At 35.8% G+C, this 25,194-nt stretch overlaps 1 pseudogene; it reads left to right on the top strand.

The window, feature by feature from the left end:
* Positions 1–1,574: 1,574 nt before the first annotated feature.
* The window catches only part of LOC133320610 (uncharacterized), a 53,343-nt pseudogene continuing 29,723 nt past the window's right edge, over positions 1,575–25,194 (top strand).

The raw sequence follows: 25,194 nt of genomic DNA, 5'->3' as shown, positions 1-25,194 counted from the left end.
CTAGTGTGTTAATCTTAAAAGATAGATATATACTGTCGTGGACATTTTTTAGATCATTTCAAGAGGAATAATTCTTTCATACATATATTTTTGGTATCTTGAATCGTTTTCGCAACGCATGCAACGAAAGCCCTCAAGAATGAATAATTTACCCCGTTTTTTCCACATTTTCCATTATTTCTTCGCTCCTAATAGTGGCAGCGTGATGTTATATAGCCTAAAGCCTTCGTCGATAAATGGTCTATCCAACACAAAAAAAAAATTCAATTCTAACCAGTAGTTCCTGAGATTAGCGCGTTCAAACAAACAAACAAACAAACAAACTCTTCAGCTTTATAATAATAGTATAGATTAAATTTCCATATTAGAAAATTTTATATAATTTTATATAATTTCCATATTAAAAAAATAATTTAGAAAATTTTTCAAATGTCTCGCTACATGATATAAATTAAAACATAATTAAACCAAAGATATGTTAAATAAAATCCTCTTCAATGGAGTATATAATACTCTAGGTAAAACACAATGTTATTTCCATCAAGATTAATTTAATATAGGAAGTCTTCGACGTAGCGAAAATGTTTTTGTAATTAATTATAAAACGATAACTAATACATAATTTGATATTTTTTTAGAATATTTTCTAAAAACATTATCAAATTATGTAGAAAATATTCTTTCTAAATATCGAAAAAATCCACAGACTTAAAAAACATTAATAGGCAATAAATATATTGTAACTTAACATTCAGGGATATGTTACATAGGCATTTTTAATTTGTAAATTCTAAGATATGAGGGCACATTCTTAAAAATTATCGTTATGTTTAGGGATATGGTATTCGTTAAGGTATTCGTCAAACAACAAAAGTATATAATGAAACGTTTGTCTGGTAAAATTAAATACTATTATTATCCAATAGCCAGTTATAATTTGTAACAAAAATAAGAGGAGCTGTATTGACTAAGAGGCGAGTTGGCGGCGGGCGAGGTGTGGAGTGGTGTGATGTATCGAGGAGGGGAGAGGTGTGGTAAGGAGAGGTGAGGAGAGGTGTGGTGAGGAGAGGAGAGGAGAGGGGAGGAGAGATTATATAAAGAGCCTTTTTGGATGTAATTGTGCATTACTTTGTGAAATTGGAAATAAACAAGTGATTTACCAAGAAGTCGTACTGTTTTAATTATTTTCTTTGAAAAGTCAGTCGTGTTTTGTAATTTAAGTAATAATCAGAAGTGGGATTACCTACAACAAAAAGTATAAAAGTGAAGAGATCCGGATAGCATCAAGGACATTAAGTACGATCAAAAACGAGTAGAAATGTTCAGTGTTCTATTCCGGATGAGTTATATGAAGGATTTTTGTCAGCTTTTGATTCATATCTGTCCTCTAAATCAAATAATATACCAAGAGCAACACATGCAGAAGGACCTCGACACGTCACATGCAGAAGACAGTACGAGTATATTCAAAAAAATCACCGATCTGTTATCGCTGTAAAGAAACAGGGCACGTGGCTACAACATGTAAATTAACCGATAAACGAAGTGTTTCAGGTGTGGTAAACTTGGCGAACATGGCGAACTTGGCGAACATGTGTAATTCAACAGAAGTAGAACCAAATCCTGTTAGGAAAGTTCAATTGATATCACAGTTGAATGATGTGTATAAGAAAAAGTGTGAGGGTAAGTGAACTTTTTTTTCAAGGCTTATTTAGATACTGGTAGCGACCTTAATAAACTACTCAAGGGAGCATCTGATGCCCTTAAACTCAAACTAATGCCTACAAATACAGTGTTAAAAGGATTTAACGGTGATACAGTTCGAGCATTAGGAGAGGTACAGTTTGAATTATCAATCGACGAGGTTCACGTCAAAACGTCTGCTGTAGTAACAAACGTCGATTTGGGTGATATCTCTCTTATGATAGGCCAGACCGTTGTAAATCAAAATGACATAACGCTAAAAGTGTTTCAGTGTGGCGCTCACTTATCAAGGGCAACAACTACCCCCAATAACTTGTATAATATCGACCTGTGTGATGATACTAGCTATTACAGAGTAAAATTAGTCGAAGACACTTCTGTACCGATTGGAGATAACTTGGTTCAATTTACAATACGTGACGCCGATTGTGGAGATTACTGTACGAGGCCCAGGCAGTTCAGGACGAGGTAACGTAGTATATGCCGTAACCATCTCCGTGCTACGAAATGGGAACGGCTTCATAAAAGTCTGCAATATTGGTTCCCGTACCATTTATTGAAAAAAAGGAACAACGAGGTGTAAAATGCATATCGGACCCAGAGGTGAGATCATACTGCTTTACTTTGAGGAGAGGAGAGTGTTCTGATAATTATAATGAATTTGAAAATATTGATGTCAGTGATATTGAGAATGATCAAGTAACGTTAATTAATCTTTTAAAGTCGTATGAGGATTGTTTTGCTAAAAATATTGGCGACATAGGGTGTACAAATTTAGGTGAAATGGCTATTGAGCTCGAAACAAACAAACCGGTAGTTCGAAAGCGGTATAGATTAGCGCTTACGGAAAGAGAAGTTGTAAAGACAATGGTAAATTATTTAATAAAAGGGGGTATTATTAGAAAATCGAATTCGCAATACGCATCTCCGATTATATTAGTACGAAAAAAAAATAGGGCGACTGTAGATTGTGTGTCTATTCAGGGAATTAAATAGAATTACTATTAAAGAAAGATTCCCTATGCCTCATATAGATGACCAATTAAATAAGTTGTCGGGTAAACAATATTTTACAAATTTAGTCTTATTTTCCGGCTACCATAACTTATCAATTAGAGCAGATTCTATGCATAAAACGTCATTAATTACTCTTGATAGTTTTTATGAATATTTGAGGGTACCATTCGGGTTAGCTAATGCCCCGTCAGTTTTCATGAGGGTAATCCCAAAAAAAAAAATTTGTGAAACTTGTGGGTAGTGATGGCGGTTTCGCTGCGAAACTACACGACATGGTTGCAACTAACAAACGTCAGGATGCACAGGTGATACTTTTATTTTTCAAAAAGCCAGCTCTTGGAGAGTCATGTGAGTTAAGTGAGCATATAATCTGCCACGTAATTTGAAAGCTGGAACCCGAGGCACAGGTTCTAAAGCCACCGGTTCTTAAGATACTTAATTATTTAACGGATACTATAGTTGAACCCTCAAAATTAACAAATAATTTAACTTTTGATAAAGATTCAGGGCCTAAATGTTTTTCATGTGGACTCACATCGTCCCAATGTATATCATCCCAATGTAGGGAAAACGTCCGATGTAATAATTATAATAAAATTGTTCATAAAACGGAATATTGCAGATTTAAAAAGTCTGATCACTGTGGTAAAGTAGGTTATGAAGAGAAAGACTGTTATTTTAAAAATCTATCGGCTCCAAATAGTTCTTATGCCAAACCTAACAATAAATTCGATGAAAAGAAATCTAAATTGTTAGCCCGATTGATGTGGATAGCCAAAATTTCGTAAAATTATTATTGCTAACGGTTTTAAATTGACTGCATATATTGACTTTAATAATACTATAACAGTATCAGCGGCTCTAAAAATCAATTTAAAATATAATATATGTCAAACAAGCATAAAAGGTTATGGGCGTCAAATTATAACACCAGAAGGTGAAGCTCTATAGTAGCTTTTGAATTTTGAATTTGAACATAGATGGCGTCGGGGCTAGCACATCGGTTTTGATAGTCTTGTGATAACCTACAAGACACCGACATGATAATAGGGCGGGCCTTTAGTGAATTACCGGGAATATGTGTTACGAAAGCGACGGATACTTTAACATTTTCCTACAATAATAGCACTGTTAATATGGAACTACCATTTTCAAATCATAATGACGTCCATCTATCAAAAATAGAATTAAGGGTACCTCATGACCTGAAAATTGTTAATGGATTAATCAAAATTTTAGTTTATACGGACCAATTTGTCGACAATATGTCGATGGTGTTCTGTGAAACTTGAACGGTCTGAACATAGGTGCCTTGGTAAAGAAATTGATATTCCAGAACAAATAACTGAAATAAATGGTAACCGGGGGTATATCGACGTAAACGACTTAATATATTAACCGATAACATTATTTGCTACACTTTGCATTGCTCGAGGTTCTGAATATAAATCGGGTAATATTAAAATCGATACAGATGTGTCAAGATCGGACCTAGACAATCTTCAAAATCTTAAATAAATTTGATCATTGTTTTGATGATCATGCAGGGGTAGGAGATTTGATATAGAAATAATAATTGAACTAACCACTTAAGTTCCCTTTTATCATCACCCGTATCGTATGTCAATAAAAGAGTGATGAATTTTATGCTGAATAAGTATAGATTTGAATTCACTTCCTTATTACAACTAGACAAAGTTCTTAGTTTTGTTAATTTTTTTCACTGACCGTTGTCAGTATAACATAAGGTCATTATCCAATGTTCTCTTTGTTTCCGTAGCATTCTTGTAGCAGATCGTTGCATATTGCTTGAATTCATACTACTTCATATTATACAATACACGAGATCTCTACAGTTTCGCAGTATTTTTTAAATATTTATTCTGCCTGGAGACTCGGAATTCGCTTTAAATTTATTATCGGAACATAAAAAAACAAAAGAATATTACATTTTATTTTTTTAATTTAATTTTTTATAAGGGGTCTGACAATGTCTTGTTAATGATACATATTTATTGCAACTTATTATATATTTCTGTTCATGCCTATGTCTATGTGTGGGTATATATCAAATGAAATAAATCAAATTATAATGGTAAGACCAATGTAAGGACTGACAGTTAAAAGTACTATATGAGAATGTATGTATATATGGTTTGTAACCCAATATTTATGTAGAATGCCTATTTCAAAAATTTATTTATCAAACGAATTGATTGTTTTTTAAGATTTCATTATATTTTTATGTTACAATGAAATATATTTTTTTATCAAAAAAGGGGAAATATACTCTTCCTAGCAATTTTGTAACAATCTCTTCATGGATTGTACTTAACTCTTAAGAATTCCTGGTCTTTTTTTAAATTCTAGTGTACAAGACCTTTTAAACCTTTTATTACATAGCTTCTATCGCGGGCCTTGAGCGCGGAGACCGAATTCAGAAATTCCGTAGCGAAAATTTCTAACTCCTAACATCGAACGTCGTTTCAGTTTGGCAAACTTCGGCACGGTGTATGTGTGCGTGCGACTACACTATGAGGGTTAACTAGCTGCTCACTGCTCACGACTGATTCTATCTCTTTCACACACAACGCTAGGTGCTTTTTGTCTTCGTCCACGAGTAAGTTCAATCCCGCAACTAGTTAGACCTTATCGTGTATGTATATGTATATATATGGTGTTAAAATTATAAAAAAATAATTACGTGACATCACGTGTTATTAGACTTGCTGACGAGAAGCTTGTGATATAAATACAGTAGTGGCATCACACTAAAGATTACACATCCGAGCAATGAGCACTCGTCACTGACACGTATCATTATATTATTTTATTACGATTTTATTGAAATAGATAGCACAAGTTACGGCATCTAGAAAGAAAAAAAGAACAAAGAAAAAAAAATACTGCATATATAAAATAAAAATATGATTATAATTGCATAAGTTGATAAAATGCTATGCAATAGCTTTACCGCGGCAGTCTCCGAGTGCCACACGTCTATTTTTAGTCAGTTTACGTCGGAAGGACATTTTAAATTATTTTACATTATCAATTTTTTTATAAATGTATATTATTTATTTGTTTCCTACGAAAGTGTGAGAAACAATACTTGATTTTTATAAATACCTGTTTTTCTATACAGTCAAATATTCTTAACTGAGAATTAGTTAGTTGTGACTGGACTGTTAGAGTGGACTTGTTGAGATGAGTATTTTGAAATCATGGCCATAAGCCAGGTTTCTGTAGGAAACTTTACATGGAATTATTTATATATATTTTTTTTTATATATTATATGTATATATTACTCCTTCCTTACTTACTTCCATTGTATTTAACTTTTATTTACTTGTTTGTTTCCTCTTGTTCATAAGGATTTCTCAGCACTTTCAAATGCTAATGTCATTAAATTATAGTTTGTTTCTTTAAAACTATTTGTACGCTATTAAAATTCCTAAAACCTTAAATTAAAAGAAGAAAAATGTTTAACTTTAAACACATCATTTTCTTTTATGAAGATTTTCAATATCTTACAATTATAATTCCGTGTAAAAGACTATAAGTTAAATCATTTTTCTTGTTCCGATTATTGAAAGAAAATGTAAAAAAAAAAGTTTTTTAATCTTCTTAGGAATACATTTTGTAACCACATATTATGTATACCTTAAAAGCCTCCTTTATTTATATTGAACATTAGCCACAGTGGGCCGTCCTAATAATTAAACCAGAATACTTAAATTTGATCTTCTAGTATGCAACGCTATCAAGAACGTGACTCCCATACTATGATACATTAATCTGTAGTGAGATCAATATACTTTTTTTTTATTTTACATAAAAATCTCGTATCAAATCGTAGCACAGTACTCTGGAGCTTTATGAATACCTGGTACATTATATTATGAAATAAACCTGACTTGAGCTATGTTTTGTTTTGTTTTAAAAAGAACGAGAAAATTAATCCAAAACAATAATGATTAATTAAATGTATAAGAGGCAGAAAAACAGAATTAAAAAAAAATATTTTATTGTTATTCTAAATAAATAAATCAGAAAAAGAATAATAATTTATTTATTAATTAATGTTCATCAAAGTGATAGATTTTTTCGGTTAGTTTCAGGCGAATCAGCAAAAAGGAGTTATTCCCAAATCTAGTAGTTAAGAAAGTGGAGACTCGAAATAGACTTCACAAACTAAAGGCATTTGTCTAAAAATAATATCGTTATTTCCCAGCTTTGCAAGTTAAAAAGATTTTTTTTATTTCTCGTAGCTCCAACGCTACTCATATCACCTGACCAGGAGAACATAGATCTTTGCGGGTGATTTTACACTATAGATTGAAAAAAAACCGATATGGGACAGATGAGTTTTATTAAATTTATATCTTTTTTTTTTTTTTTTTTTGGGGTCGGGTTGGAAAATATTAAGTGATGAAATACATGTGTATTTCATCACTTTATTACATGATTGTAGATTAGGGTAGGTTAATTCGACGATCCCCGGGGGCTGTCAACTTGTCATGGTGGGGGGCTTGAGTGCTCCAGTGATCCCCAGGGCTTTACCGGCAGGTACTACCATACCGGACGGGTCTGGGGTGAGGGGTCAGACTAAGAGCGACACAAGCGGTGTCTAAATACATAGTTTCACTGTTATATTTCTAAAAATGACAATTTTCCATACGAACATTCATCACCTGTTTTTACCCCAATTTTCGCTATAAAAAGTAGCCTATGTTCTTTCATTCCCAATAAAGTGTCTAAATACAAAGTTTCACTGTAATATCTTCAAAAATGACGATTTTCCATACTAACAGTCATCCCCTCCTTTTTACCCATTCCCCCATTTTTTGCGATAAATACCAAATTTCATCAAAATCGGTTCACTGGTTTAGGCGTGAAAGCGTAACAGACAGACAGACAGAGTTACTATGGCATTTATAATATAATAATAATATTAATAATAACAGCAATAATAATAATGATAAAATATTAGTATATAGTAAAATAGTATAATAGTATATAGTATGGATTTAATTTTTTATTTTTTATTTTTGAATCATACATGAAGTATGAAATATTTAATGAGTAAATAAGAGATGGTTTTTTATTTCTGCCTTTACTTTATAAAACTACCTGTCTATCTTTACTTTTATTTACTTTTTACTGGATAATGCACGTTCCTTTAAAAAATAAGTTTAAATTTAAAAACAAATTGTGAACCGTAGTTTCAAGTCACGTTTATTGCGTATTATGAAGTACCAGGTGTTCATAAAGCTACAGAATACTATTACACAATTTGCTACGGGGATGCTACGAAAACCCAGAGAATTGGTTCTACGATAAACATACAAATATGCATTTCAAAGGGTTAATAGTGCAGACGTTGTGACAAACATGCATGCACGAACTAAGGCGAAACTATATTTTAGTGTCGGCTATCATGAAGAAAGGAATTCCCGTTTTCAAAATTAAATCAAACTAAGATATTTAAAATCAGAGAGCATAAAGGGCAATTGTATCAGGCTTACTGAAAACTAATGTAAAAAACAGTTTTTTTTCTTCTGAGATTTTCTTAGACATACATTTTGTAACAATGTATTTTGTCAATCTTAAAAGTCTGCCTTACATACATATCTTGAAAACTAAGAGCAGTGGGTAGTCGAATCAGTATTGTATACAAATCAGAATACTTAAGTCTGTTCTCCTAGTATGCAACGTTATCAAAAACGTGAGTCCCATATTATGTATTTATACGTAACTGTAGTCAGGTCAATAAAGTTTTACTTTTCACAGCAATCATGAAACATATTGTACAACTCCTTCAGACTTATGAAGTCCTGGTTCCCGCACTATAAAACAAACGTGACCAATTTTCGAAGTTCTGGTGATTCCTTTGTAGCAAGCAACCATGATCAATTGACAGACGAGATGAAAATGAAATCATATACATGTTTTCTAATCAAAAAATACATACGAGTATATGTCGAAGTACGGTCCAGGCCGTGGTTTTTAAAAAGAGTGACGCCAGCATAACTGACGTCATCAATGACTTTATTCTTAATTGTAGACCAACATTGTTGTGACTACACTTACACAGGTGGCTACGCAGGTGGTTATGCGGCTAACACCTGATTATTTCAACTACCCACAATTATTAGTTTTTTGAATAATAAGAACTACGCCGTTATATATGTTTTTTTTTCAGTAAATTTTAGTCAAAATTGATTCGAAGTGGAGGGACGAAAGTGCCTGTACGAACTTAGTGCCTTATCATTTATAGAAAAAGAAATGCCCGCTTCGAAAGTAATTTTTTTTTACTGGTCTCGTACCGCAACTCATAACATCGTACCAGGGAAACATAAATCTATGAAGGTCATGTTTCACTATGAATTGAGAGTGAAATTTGTGCTATATGAACATATTGGGACGGACGTGTGTTTTAAATATTTCATATCAATATATATTGATATTTATTTGTTTGTGTGTGTTCGTGTATCATGGCCTAATTTACATTAATAAGAGCTTATTTATTTATTAATTTTTTCCCGTTACTCTTATGAATATAATTTTGTTCTTGTGATATATAAGTTTCTTTTGCGTGTTCCTGAAATCTTGCATTATGGAAGTGAATTTTGCTTTCATAAAATAATTTGCATTATTTTCAAGTTCGTAGAGCAGTGGACGATCGTCGTTCAGAATTGCATACAAAACATGATTCCTGAATTAATGTTCACCTGTAATACAAGGTTATAAGGTCAGGGTATATAAAACTATCAAGGTGATCTTTCTCCGCTTTAATCTCATGCTTATGTTTGCACGTTGTTTAATATTTTTGGGTAATTTTAAGTGTTGCATTTTTTTTTTAGCAAAATGATTTTTCTTACAAAACATAAAAAACAAAAGAAACTTTTAATAAGCTTACATAAGAAGCATATATATAATGTGTATTTCATAACTTTATGACATGGTTGTAGATTAGGGTAGGTTATTTAGACGATCGACCCCACAGAGGCACTCCTTTATCTTATACCTTGAAAGATTTCAAGTTTTGTAGAAAAAAAGGAGAAGAGATCATAAATTCTTAAAATTAATTTAGAGTCATCTCAGAGTCTCAGAATTCCAAAGCACCGAGAGAATTTTTTCAGCTTTGTCTAAAAAAGCCTGATTATAAATATAAATTATAAATATGTACGTACACATTTACATATAATGAGATCTAAGATTTTCGCGAGTATTCATTTAAATGAAATTAGTATTATTCGGATTTACTACGCGGATTTTATTATTTAAAAACTACATAATCCCGACGTTTCGGTTACTTTGCAGCAACCGTGATCACGGGCAGACGAGGTGTGAATGTCTGTCAGTTGGTCCTTGTTATTTATCATCTACCGCCATCGATTTCTTAATTTTCTGGCGTACCGCTCTGGATGCCGGCAGAATGCGCTCACGGTGTCTTGAGGTCCTGCGGTGTGGTTTCGGACATGGGATTTTATATTTTTAAGAACGGGGTCCCAGGTGTTTGATAGATTCCAGCCATCTTCTCTATTGAAATTGGGATGTTTTTTAATTTCAATAGCCTTGCGAATTAATCTCGGTATATACTTGTCTTCCCGAGCGAGGATTTGAGGTTTATCAAAACGAATGTAGTGGCCTGGTTTGTCCATTGTGCGTTCACACACTGCTGACTTCGACGCGCGCCTGTTTTTGATGTCTGAGATGTGTTCTTTAACCCTTGTACCGATGCTCCTCTTCGTCTGTCCAATGTATGTCAAGCCACAGTCACAGTCGAGTTTGTATACACCCGCTTGTTGTAAAGGAATGTTACTCTTGATTGGTCTCAAGAATTGGCTCACTTTCTTATGTGGTTTGTAAATAGTTTTAATGGAAACCTTCTTCAAGATGTTGCCTATTCTGTCAGTAACTCCCTTCACATATGGTAGTATCGCAGGTTGTCGCTCAACTGTGGGTGGCTTCAGGTGGTTCTTGCGATGCTGGCGAGGCACGGGCAGGTTGTTGATGGTGAGAGCATGTTTTACATGCTGCAGCTCGGCCTCTAGGTGGTCAGCATCACAAAAGTGTTGGGCTCTCTGTAACAAGTATATCAAGGAGTCAAGTATATCATGTCGTTAGGAATCCTGACAATACTTTGGGACACACTGTTTATAGGAAACCCACACACACGGACAGGTACCTCAACGGTAACTCGCACCACCACCCTATACAGTTAGCTACCGTTGGCAAATCTTTGTTACAGAGAGCCCAACACCTTTGTGATGCTGACCACCTAGAGGCCGAGCTGCAGCATGTAAAACATGCTCTCACCATCAACAACCTGCCCGTGCCTCGCCAGCATCGCAAGAACCACCTGAAGCCACCCACAGTTGAACGACAACCTGCGATACTACCATATGTGAAGGGAGTTACTGACAGAATAGGCAACATCTTGAAGAAGGTTTCCATTAAAACTATTTACAAACCACATAAGAAAGTGAGCCAATTCTTGAGACCAATCAAGAGTAACATTCCTTTACAACAAGCGGGTGTATACAAACTCGACTGTGACTGTGGCTTGTCATACATTGGACAGACGAAGAGGAGCATCGGTACAAGGGTTAAAGAACACATCTCAGACATCAAAAACAGGCGCGCGTCGAAGTCAGCAGTGTGTGAACACACAATGGACAAACCAGGCCACTACATTCGTTTTGATAAACCTCAAATCCTCGCTCGGGAAGACAAGTATATACCGAGATTAATTCGCGAGGTTATTGAAATTAAAAAACATCCCAATTTCAATAGAGAAGATGGCTGGAATCTATCAAAGACCTGGGACCCCGTTCTTAAAAATATAAAATCCCATGTCCGAAACCACACCGCAGGACCAGGACAGTCAAGCAAAAATAAAAAAGCGGCATGGCCGTATTACACTTTTCTCAAATTATTTCGAGCCATTTTCGACCTATAAGTACATTTCGCATTAAACTTGACGCCTATATTTCTGGTAAGCAAGAAAAAAGTAGCTCAAGCATTACAACTAGACAAAGTTCTTAGTTTTGTTAAATTTTTTCATTCACTGACTGACCCATCATCAAAACTGTAAGGCGCTACTAGTTTATAAAGAAGGTTCAAAATTTTGAAAACAATGTGTGTTTAGTGAATAACTCAGGGAAAAACTAAACTATTTTGAATTTTCTGTCCACTTTTCAAGGTAATCTATAAATATACACGTGTAGCTCGTATCATAAGTCAGAGAGTGGGCTCTCAAAAAATTCGCTGATAGCACGAGTGTTAGAGAAGTAGATCATACTAGAAAAAAAGAGAAAAAGGAGGTTTTTCACAAAAATAAATGAGATGCCATCGATAACAAAAGTTAAAAAAAAAAGTCCCGCAACACTGTTCTTTCATTGTAAAATTTTGGATGATGTACGTAATACCAAGTCGGTTGATCTTTTCGGTCCCCTCTTAAGGGGCCTTCTGTCTTAAGTTACAACGTTATTAACTATCTAACCACATCTCATAGTGACCACATTAAAATTAAAATATTTTATGTTTAAATAAATAGATTGACTTGGCATTCGCATGAAAACGCAATGCCATGAAAAACCAAATTTTTTATCAGCAAACCAAGTCTCGCAACTCAGCCAACTCGCAATTCCCGAGCGCATTAAGCAATCTTGATTACTAAAATATGTAGTGCTTGTGAGTTACATCGTGTGTATTGATATGAATTATATTTGTCATAAAAAATTGTAGGTAATTATTAATTATTATCAAATTACAACTAACTTAAATGCGATTTAACAAAAAATCATTCATAACTAATAAGAATTACTTCAGAGGTTCTATCTCGACTGACACATCTGTCGTCCATAAATCTATGTATCTCTTTTCATGATTTCTTTCGGGTTAACCTATATCGGTATGATTTCAGTCATATTCTCATTTATGTTTAACTCTGTTATGTCCCGTTTCCTTTCTAGTGATAAACTAGGGATTCGAAAGTCTCTAGTTCACCTTAGGGATACGCTTCCAGTTGTGTGAAAATTATTACGTAGCGAAAATGTTTTTGTAATTAATTATAAAACGATAACTAATACACAATTTGATATTTTTTTTAGAATACTTTCTAAAAAAATTATCAAATTATGTAGAAAATATTCTAAATATCGAAAAAATCCACAGACTTAAAAAACATTAATAGGCAATAAATATATTGTAACTTAAAATTCAGGGATATAATACATAGGCATTTTTAATTTGTAAATTCTAAGATATGAGGGCACATTCTTAAAAATTATCGTTATGTTTAGGGATATGGTATTCGTTAAGGTATTCGTCAAACAACAAAAGTATATAATGAAACGTTTGTCTGGTAAAATTACATACTATTATTATCCAATAGCCAGTTATAATTAATTATTAGATGTCTATATGGCAAGGAGTATTCTTAAATTTCATCATTATATTCAGGCATATATAACATGATATGCAAAATATAGCATAGTGGAGCCTCTCGATATCCCCTCCTTTAATACAAAATTTTTCCGTAAATCGTTCTCCGTCCAAGGTGCACAGCTTTGGAACTCACTCCCACCTTCTTTTTACAAAGAGAGACCAAGTGCACCTGCATTTAAACATTAACTTAAGTGACATCTTCTGTCACTTTTACCTTCTGATATGTAATGTTTATTTATTCATACTATTTGTATATATTTATGTGTATATTTATGTATATATCTATGTATGTATAATATCAAAATTTTCTATTATTATATTTTTTTTTGTTTGCTTATCTATATATAAATCTCTATATTTTTTTTCCCTTCACTCTTTTTATTGTACCTATGTACACCACGCTTCTTTATGTAGTTTCCTTTATGAAAAGGGTTTCTCGTAGAGGTCTCTTTTAAGAGATAAGTTATCCTTTGTGCATCACATGTCTTTTATAATTAATTATGTAACTATTTCTTCTCTTGGTATATAAATATATAAATAAATAAATATTAAATGCTGTGAGTATAATAAATGGGGACACATGAGTGCATCATGCAGTAATAAACGGCCTAAACCTGACATTAATAAAACTAAGCCACGAAACTTGCCTCTGCCTCAATCCTCAAGGACTAATTCGTTTCAATTTAAATCCGTAGCTTGTAACGTCTGTAAGAAAGTCGGTCATAGTGAACCGAACTGTTTTGCTTAAGGACGATCGAACTCGGGTAACGTAAATTTTTGTCGAGAAGTCGTAACTGACATTAATAATCGTGACGTTATTACGGCGGTACTAGGTGGCATCCCGACAGATGTATTAATGGATACCGGTTCATACATCTCGTTAATAAGCTCTGATTTAGCTAAGCATTTTTCATGCAAACTACATGCGTGCATTCCACTGTTGCGTGGTTTTGGTGGCGCGGAAATACCAAATAATATAAGTACCGAGTACGTTTTTGAATACTCCGGTAGTTATAGGCACCGATGTACTCGTATTAAGCAGAGACGGAGTGTCTTACATTCGCATTGCGAATTCACAACGAATCATTCGGTCCATTAAATTACCGATTAATATCATACCCGATTGTACGGTAGATTTGGATCTTCATTCTATTAACACGTCACCGTCATAAAATTAGGTTTTATGTCGGTTGTCATAGTAACCATATTAAATCCACTTATGTTTTATTAAAATAACAACAGATATCACCGATGCGTAAGAGTCTGTCAACGACCAAGACTTTATGATTTTCTAATGTCATGGTTATGGAAAATGTAACTGTGTGCTTCATTAATAATACTATCCGACTATGTGGCTGTGTCGATGACTAAAAACTGTGTGATCATGTGGGTATGTATAATTAGTCATACATTACATACATAATGAGATCTAAGATTTTCGCGAGTTTGATTCATTTAAATGAAACTAGTATTTTTCGGATAAACTTTGGTGATTTATTTTTGTAAAAAAACTACATACTCCCGACGTTTCGGTTACTTTTCAGCAACCGTGATCACGGGCAGACGAGATGTCAGATGTGTCGGGAGTATGTAGTTTTTTACAAAAATAAATCACGCCTAGTTTATCCGAAAAATACTAGTTTCATTACATACATTTCGTTTATCTAAAGAGAGAATTTTAAATCTACCGATTTGTGCGAGAGGTTACAGAACCCCGTAGTGTACATAGGGATCGTCGTTGGATAGACCTAAGATATGATACAATATGAACACGCATACCTAGCCGACAATAATTAAATAGAAATTTTGTACATATTGTTAGAAATAAATAAGGCAGTACTTCCACTTAGATGTTTATTGCTCCACAACTCGTACCAGAAATCCCCCTGTCTGGTACTTACATCCTATTTATAATATTCAAAGGTAACATTTTTAGATGAGAATATAAATATCGTTAAGCTTAGAATCATCAAGAATATCACAATTTAAATTATTTTAAATAATTATAACTAACAATATATATTGACTTATTGAAGCGGTGATTGGATTTAAAACTATTTTGTTACTATAGATAAAATTCGATATTGTCTGAAAAATGAATTGTAAAATTTACCTGTTTGTACGATAGTGAACCGCCAAGTCGAGCAAAAATAAAAAAGCGGCATGGCCGTATTACACTTTTCTCAAATTATTTCGGGACATTTTCGACCTATAAGTACATTTAGCATTAAACTTGACGCCTATATTTCTGGTAAGCAAGAAAAAAGTAGCTCAAGCATTACAACTAGGCAAAGTTCTTAGTTTTGTTAAATTTTTTCATTCACTGACTGACCCATCATCCAAACTGTAAGGCGCTTCTAGTTTATATAGAAGCTTCAAAATTTTGAATACAAGTTGTGTTAAGTGAATAACTCAGGGAAAAACTAAAATATTTTGAATTTTCTGTCCACTTTGCCCTCGTTATGAATTTAACTTTGAAGTAAGAATAAATAATAGTGCGATGTCAATATTCGTAATTATCAAAGAGCCAGCTAGCAAGCCAGTCATACCAAACTTACACATACATAAAAGACAACCATCACACAAACAAGTAGACTATATTAAATATAGATAGATAGTTTCACTTCCACCCCCTTGTGAAACATCACCTACGCGGTTGTATGTTCTCCTAGTAGGATGTTATGAGTTGGTGTTATGCAACCAATACAGCTTAGCTAGAGGAATTTTTCCCACATTTCTTCTCATACGTTAAACTGAGTTTATTAAAGTTATCATCATACAGTTAATTACAGTTATAATTAAGTTACACGCAAATTGAAAGCATTGAATAAAATTATTAATAAATCTAACATTTATTAATAATTTTAATAAAAAAATATATGGAACTTAAAATTATACAAACCAACTAGAGCTTGAGATTAATGGGGAGAAAGATCACCTTAGCGATAATAAATAATAATAGTTAATAGTTTTATAATAATAATTAAATTTTTATATACCCTGACTTTATAACCTTGTATTACAGATGAACATTAATTGAGGAATCATGTTTTGTATGCAATACTGAGACGAAACCTCTTAGCATTCAATGGATTCACCGTGCGGGTGCCGGGTCCATTGCGTTGCAGGGAGTGGAGCTTCAACAGTGCCTGGGACTTGCGACCCAGGTGTAGGTTTAAGGGGCCCCTAACTAACGCGCGTTAAACGCTCACCTCCACTGTCCAAGCTCCTCTCCCTACCTAACCATATTTGAAAAGAACCTACTAGGGCTGCCTTCGAAGTACGTTCCAAGAACGAATTGATGTGAGTTCTGGGCAGGCCCAAGTCTTTTAGCAGGTTGTAGAGAGATTTAGCCGTTATACCTCTCGCTCCCACTTCTACCGCGTATAAATCCACGACGAACCTATTTCGAGTGAGTTCGTTTGTGAGCTCGTAATATTTGTTGACCTTGATGGTATGGTCTTTGGGGATGTTGGTTTCCCAAGGAACCGTAAGCTCTATCATCACAACGCGCTTTAAGATTCGCGAGTACATAAATATGTCTGGTCTGGAGGCCGATGCACAAATATTCTCGGGGATTTTGTTTTGTTTTTCACACGTATCCATTATTATAGTCCAATCCGTAGCCGCTTTAAGGATGGAGTAAGGCTTAACATTTGTTTTTATAGCCCTAGTGCCCTCTCTCACAAAACCTACTGATCGCTCGTTTGTGGTTATTTCCTTTTGCGCTCTGGCTACCGAAAGACTAACCGCTTCACGTATGATTTCCAGAACCCTATCGTGACGACGCGAGTATTGACCGCTATCGAGGAGTACCTTACATCCCACTAACAAGTGCCTAGCAGTTCCAACTGCCTTCCCACAGATATAGCAAGTCTTTTCGGTACCTTTACCCCATCTTACTAAATTACTCTGATCTGGGAGAGTCATCTGGAACGCATTGAGATAGAATTTTAGCAATGCTGGGGACCAATCATGGATTAAGGTACGCCATTTTAGTGCTAATGGGATGCAAAAATCTCCTATGTCTAACCACTCGTTCTGCATTTCTAAACTTATTGCATGGATCTTATATTTATCATTCTCGTCTTGCCGAATAAAAGACTTCAATATATCCGTATCTTGGACCTTCCTACTTGATCCTAACCCTACTCTGTTACTTTGCGCTCCTATCATAAACTGCTTGTGGAATTGAAGCCTTGACTCTAGCTCTGGGGCATCTTTGTCTTTTGGGAGCGATGTAACGACGTCATCCTGGGATTTCCCCAGGATATATCTCTTGGAAACTCTCAGGTGTTTGTAGAGCTCCGATGGCCTTTTTAGACTCATCCCAAAACTATTGCGATCCCTAAATAAAGCCGATGAATCAGCCGTTAGCGCGAGCCCGAGCCACAACTTCAACATCTTTATGACGCCTGCATCTAACTTTGACAAAAGGGTTTTATTGAAATCATAAACGAGGAAAGGCCAATTTAAACGTGAAGTTAGATAATTATCGTAGATCCAAGCTTTTTTAACGTTACTGATCTGTTGGCTATCTACCTTGTTGAGATCGTTTAAAAAGCTATCTACTATACCTTCTAAAGATGGAGTACGACCTATATTATCAATCTTCCGACCGAGAAATTTAAATGGTGCATTTTCTGTAACCGTAGAAATGCATTGACCGCCTAACGATAATCCCGGATTGTATGAGGTGTATCTTGTACTCCGCCTACCGAGACACAGACAGTGACATTTACTTGGTTTTGTCCTCAATCCATCGGTCCACTCACAGAATCTATCCACTTCATCTAATAGTACTTGACAGTGTTTGGGGTTACGTGTCAGTATTGCGAGATCGTCAGCGAAGGCTAAAATGGATTCCGTGTATTTATTATTAAACTTGAACCGATACCCCCCCATTTTTTCTCGTTGCTGGTTAATTTATCTACTAAGATGTTAATTACAATATTAAATACAATTGGAGACAAACAGCAACCTTGAAATAGTCCTACATTGTAACTAAAAGTTTTTGAATGGCCTTCTTTAGTTGTTATAGAAAACTTTAATTTTGAGTAGTACGACGCGATCATATCGGTAACTAGGGGCGGAAAGTTGTACCATCTTAGCGCGAATAGCATCAATTCGTGTTGTATCGACCCGAACGCGTTCTCTAAGTCTATTCAACAAACTGTAATTTGCCTCTCGCTTTTCCTAGCATCTTTTAAACTCTCCGACAGCAAAGTGTTGTGTTCTAGGCAGCCAGAAATTCCGGGTAAAAACCCTTTCTGGTGATTTGGCCTAAAATACCTGTTGCTGAGCATGAATCGCGTCATTCTCGTTTGTAGAACTGAGAAAAAGGTTTTGGATATAGTATTTGTTAAGGCTATCGGTCTAGTATCTTTCGGATCTGTGACTCGATCTTTTTTGGGAATGAGGACAAAAATTGCTTTCCCGAAGCACTCCGGGATTTGCTTCCTTGACCAGATTTTATCGTATATATATGTGAGATGTTTACGAACCGATGGACATTTTTTAAAGACTATATATGGGATACCATCGGGTCCCGGTGCAGATTTAGACGATTTTTTCTTTATCTGAATACTTATCTCATCTAGCGTTGGAGGGATGCCGTGGAAATCGAAACGAGGAATTCCAGGTTTTTGATCGTTGGGATCCGCATAGAGTCTTACACTTTTAGGCACTTCGTATGTGCTCTTAAAATGATCGTAAATTTTTTCATTGGTCAAGAGAAGCTGTCCGCGTTCTTTCTTAAAAATGGTTTTCGAATACTCAAAAGGGTTTTTATCAAAATCTACTTCCTGTTTTGCCCGGTCAAAATTATCGCGATTTTTTGCGGTTTGCGCCGATATTCCTTGAATTAATTTTAGAATTGATCTTAACGCCCTAGCTATGGGGTTTTCCAATAGGGACGCTTGAACTTTGACAGCTGATTGCGGCCATGTTGTTTAAGTGACAGCTGTCAAATGCAGTGTGTTATATTCATTCCGTCCTCCCAAACCACCATGGCAGGTTACAGTGTTGAGCAGCACGTGCAAATCATAAAATTGTTTTATGAAAATGGGTCTTCAGTTCGAGCAACGTTCCGCGCACTTCGCCCGTTTTACGGTCGCGATGATCGTCCTGCCGAGTCGACTATCCGTCGATTGGTGGACAAATTCGAGTCAACCGGGTCAGTTAACAATCAGCCGGTTCCCGTGCGTCAACGTAACGCGAGATCTGCCGAGAATATCGCCGCTGTGCGCGACAGTGTCCTCGAAAACCCGCGGCAGTCAATTCCGCGTCGCGCACAGGAACTCGGCCTTTCGCAGACGACAACTTGGCGAATTTTGCGTTGTGACTTGAGCCTGCACCCGTACAAGATCCAGCTGACCCAAGAGCTCAAGGTTAATGACCATAGACAGCGCCGTGTGTTCGCTGACTGGGCATTAGAGCAGTTGGAAGTTGACGCCGATTTTGGCAAAAAAATCATCTTCAGCGACGAGGCGCATTTTTGGATGAATGGCTATGTCAACAAGCAAAATTGCCGTATTTGGGACGAGACCACTCCACACGAGGTTCACCAAGTGGCAATGCACCCGCAGAAAGTGACTGTTTGGTGCGGATTTTGGGCCGGAGGCGTGATTGGTCCGTATTTTTTCGAAAACGATAATGGTGTGGCCGTCACCGTCAATGGTGAGCGATACCGGTCGATGATAACCAACTTCTTTTGGCCTGAAATCGAGAATATGGATCTGGACAACATGTGGTTTCAACAGGACGGCGCTACGTGCCACACAGCACACGCTACGATGGAAGTTCTGCACGAGCAATTTCTGGACATGGTCATCTCGCGCGGAGGCGACGTGAACTGGCCACCGAGATCGTGCGATTTGACCTCGCTGGACTTTTTCTTGTGGGGTTTTCTTAAGTCGCAGGTCTATGCCAACAAGCCGCAAACCACCGATGCCCTCAAAGTCAACATACGCCACGCCATCGATCAAATACAGCCCGATTTGTGCGCCAGAGTCATCGAAAATTGGACCTTTCGTGTGCGCGCCACCAACCGAAGCCGTGGCGGTCATTTGAATGATGTCATATTCCATACATAATGGGGTCGATAGACCTTCCAAATAAAAAAAAATTTCGCAAATATCTTTCCTACATGTATTTTTTTTTGCATTTCAAAGATCAAGCGCCCTTAATGGAAAACCCTATAGTTGATGACTAAGGTGATTATCGCCTAGGGCTTTGGCTATACGTAGATTTTTTATTAATTCCCGTTTTTTCCTCCTCATTTTTATCTTGAAAGAATTGTCTTTATTTTTGCGAGCGTAATGATTTCTAGGTGGATATTGCTCGTTAAAGTAGTCGTAAATAGTATTTTGGAAAGTTTCTACTCGCGAGTTCAAATCCTGCTTCGAGCCCGGATGCTCTAACAGGTCCGCTAAATTGTCGTCGTGAACTTTCCAAGTCGATTGTTTCATGTTTGGAATGCTAAGACGTGTCCGGATGTCAATGGACTCCTGGTAGTTTCCAGTTAATGGTTCACCATGGGATACATGAGGGTCAACTCTATCCGCAGTGAAAGTTGAAGAACTTACCGACGATTGTCGTGCTTCAACACCATTATGTGTTTTTAGATGTTTAATGTACCAGGCTCGTCTCTTGTAATTTTTCCCGCACGTAGGGCATTTCAAATCCGTATTCGCGCCGTTTTCGCCGTTTACATCGACCGGTGGACAGATCTTTCGCCCCCCCTCTCGGACTGTCCTAGGGGTATTTTTCTTAATAGGACTTTTAGCTTCGTAAATCCCGGGCTGGGCTTGCTAGGCCGTTGCCCTCGGCTGTCTTTCCAGCAGTCATCTGTCTTTCCAGCGCCATCTGTCTTTCCAGCGTCAACTGTCTTTCCAGCGTCAGCCCGACTCTCCGGGCAGTCGTTTTAAATGAGACGAAACCTCTTAGCATTCAATGGATTCACCGTGCGGGTGCCGGGTCCATTGCGTTGCAGGGAGTGGAGCTTCAACAGTGCCTGGGACTTGCGACCCAGGTGTAGGTTTAAGGGGCCCCTAACTAACGCGCGTTAAACGCTCACCTCCACTGTCCAAGCTCCTCTCCCTACCTAACCATATTGATACGATACGATGATCGTCCACTGCTCTACGAACTTGAAAATAATACAAATTATTTTATGAATTCAATTCACTTCCATAAAACGAGATTTCAGGAACACGCAAAAGAAACTTATATATGATAGGAACAAAAATATATTCATAAGAATAACAGGAAAAAATTAATAAATAAATAAGCTCTAATAAATGTAAATTGGGCTATGACACACGAACACAGACAAACAAATAAATATCAATAAATATCAATATATATTCAATATATGAAATATTTAAAACACACGTCTGTCCCAATATGTTCATATAGCATAAATTTCACTCTCAATTCATAGTGATACATCACCTTCATAGATTTATGTTTCCCTGGTAGGATGTTATGAGTTCCGTTGGAGCTACGAGACCAGTACAAAAAATTTAACTTTCGAAGCTGGCATTTCTTTTTCTATAAATGATAATGGCACTTAGTTTCGTCCCTCCACTTCGAATCAATTTTGACTAAAATTAACTGAAAAAAACATATGTCGGTGTAATTCTTATTATTTGAAAAACTAATAATTGAGGGTAGTTGAAATTATCAGGTGTCAGCCGCATAACCACCTGCGTAGCCACCTGTGTAAGTGTAGTCACAACAATGTTGGTCTACAATTAAGAATAAAGTCATTGGTGACGTCAGTTATGCTGGCGTCACACTTTTTAAAAACCACGGCCTGGACCCTACTCCGACATACGTGTATTTGAAAAACATTGATTAATTATAATCTAAATCAATTAATATTATATTAATTAATTAAATATTTTATTATTTATTTTCTGATTAGAAAACATGTATATGAATGATTTCATTTTCATCTCGCCTATCAATTGATCATGGTTGCAAAGGAACCAACCAGAACTTCGAAAATTGGTCACGTTTGTTTGTTTGTTTCATAGTACGGGAACCATGACTTCATAAGTCTGAAGGAGTAGTACAATATTTTTCAAGATTGCTGTGAAAAGTAAAACTTTATTGACCTTACTACAGTTACGTATAAATACATAGTAGGGGCTCACGTTTTTGATAGCGTTGCATACTAGGAGAACAAACTTAAGTATTCTGATTTGTATACAATACTGATACGACCACCCACTGCTCTTAGTTTTCAAGATATGTATGTAAGGCAGACTTTTGAGATTGAAAAAAAAAATATTTTTTACATTAGCTTTCAGTAAGTCAGTAAGGAAACTTCACTTGTCTGTCTCGATGTTTTAGGCTAAATTAGTCTCGTGTATTTCACATACAGGAGACAGGAATTCATAATAGTCAAGTGCAATCTATGACGAGTTTACTGAGAACAGTGTATTAGATATAGGTATGCATATGCATACGTAATAAGTTGCAATAAATACGCATCGTTAACAATTACACATTTTCAAACCCCATGTTACGTGACGGTGTCACAGTGATAGTTAAATTAGATATTAAAAGAATTACGGTGTAATTGCAGGCCGCGCTAAGCTTCTAAGTAAACTTGTTCATTCTACACGGGTCTGACTCAGCAGTTCCGTGTGAACAGACTTTTTAGTTTTATATTTCTTTTTCGAATATTTTAGAATATTGTGTCACTATTTGTTCACCCTTCGTACAATATAGTCGAACCAATTAATTGTAATTTAAATTTAAAATTAAATTAAGTCATTTAAATTTTGGTTTCATTGCATCCACCGACCGTCGAAATCATAATTGGCGCAGTCGGTAGGATACTCGCGGATAGTTCGTGATAATATCCAACTTTGATACCGTGTTCGCGAGCTACCCGGGTGGCTAAGCACCGTTTTCGAGTATCCGAAACCTATTTGGTTCGAACGGTTCGGGGGAGATCTGAAAATTGATTCCACAATTGATACCAAAATCCAGATATGCTGTAAGTACTTTGAATCTATCTCAGTCCTTACTTTCCTAGTTCATATCCTTAATTTAAGACTATAACTATTTTATTAATTAATTACTCACATATACCTTATTAGGGTTCAGTAAAAAATTAATTAATTTCTTTTATAGACGTAGTTAATCAATTTTATTTTTTTTTCTATTCTTTATTTAATAAAATCGATTTATTTCATAAAGAATATAGTTTTGAATAAACTTACATTTTCACCTGACTTTCAAATCAATTAGTGTGATTTTTATTATATTTTATGTTCGTTTCTTTCGATTGTTTAAACTTACTTTTTGAATTTTAATTGTGTATTATTTTAAATTGTGTGTGTTATTTTAAGCAACCAAGATTTTTCATCCACTCGAATATCGCAACTCTAGATTAAAGAATAGGTTAGATAAAAATAATAAGTTTAATATAATAGACGAAAATAGAGATTTAAACGTAAAAATGGCTGACATTGACAATATCTACGAATCACTAAGGTTGCTACCCGATTTCGACGGGACCACTCATGTTTTAACCCGTTTCATTAATTTATGCGATCAATTAGTATTGCAATATTTCCAACCGGGTCCTGGAAACGAGTTTTCTAATTTGGCTTTAATAAACGGAATCTTAAATAAAATTTCTGGACCCGCGGCTAGGCTAATTAATTCCAATGGGATTCCAGAAAACTGGCTAGGTATCAGGAGTACGTTAGTGAACAATTTTGCAGATCACCGTGACGAAACCGCTCTTTATAGTGATCTTTCATTACAAACACAGGGTAATAGCACACCTCAGGAATTTTATGAGAGGTGCCAGAATTTATATAGTACCATTATGACATATATCTCTTTACATGAATCTGTCCCAACTACCATAGAAGCTAAACGAGACTTATATAAAAAGCTTACTCTTCAAGCATACTTGCGAGGTTTAAAAGACCCCTTAGGTTGTAGGATCCGCTGTATGCGACCGGAGTCTATTGAAAAGGCTCTTCAATTTGTTCGAGACGAACTTAATACTCTGTATTTACAACAAAGAAATGAAGGTGGTTCTAGGAAAGATCTTCATCAAACTCATTTGAAATCTAATGCAATCCATTTACCGCCTAATAATTTCGTACCATATAATATGCCCTTCAGGCACCAGAACATGTCTTGTCCATCAAGGTCATTCGCATCACCAAATAACCAAGGATGGCGTCCGAGCCAACCACAACAGATGCAACCACCCCGTGGCCCCTCTCGAACTCAACAAGTAATGCGCGCTCTGCCTCAGAATTATAATCCGCAAAGTAATCTTTTTAGATTGCCTAATAGTCCTCAGCAACCCCAACAACCATTTAAACCACGTCCGATGAGTGGTGTGAGTCACTTTATACCTAGGAATTTACCCCCTACAGGGCATGACTGGCGTAAATTTGGCAATCCACCTCCTAGTAATTATTTCAAAACCCGTGAGTTAAATTTCAATGAATTTGACGATGATTATAACTATAATGAGTATGAATATTATTCCGATTATGATCAGTATTACTATGATTATGATCAATATAATGAACATTATGAGCCATATTATACCTCCGAAGAACCCTCTGCAGTATATAACGTAGAGGAACCCATTTCCACCTGTAAGAATAGTAAACATGAAAATTTTCAGGATGCCTTAAAACCAGAAAAGCCAAAATAGAGCTCAATTTCCACATACAGAGGCAATTAGGTTATATTCAAATTTCAGAACCTCCACTTAAATTGTTAATAGACACAGGCGCAAACCAGTCATTTATTAGTCCGTATAAATAGTGTCGAAAATGTTTTGTTGCCCGTACTACTGCCAGAGTCTCGAGCTCATAAGAGTGGTACCGGCTCTCCGCGTCAGTAGTTATTTTTTTTTGACTGATATATACTACTGGATGACGGCGCCCATTAACGATCTGAGCTAGAACTGCTCCGTATCCAATGCTACTATCATCTGTATACAGCTCTGTTGGTGCTGTTTC

The sequence above is a fragment of the Danaus plexippus genome, unplaced genomic scaffold (genome assembly GCF_018135715.1).
Source record: "Danaus plexippus unplaced genomic scaffold, MEX_DaPlex mxdp_39, whole genome shotgun sequence".
Taxonomy (NCBI): domain Eukaryota; kingdom Metazoa; phylum Arthropoda; class Insecta; order Lepidoptera; family Nymphalidae; genus Danaus; species Danaus plexippus.
This window is presented reverse-complemented; position numbering and strand designations above follow the sequence as displayed.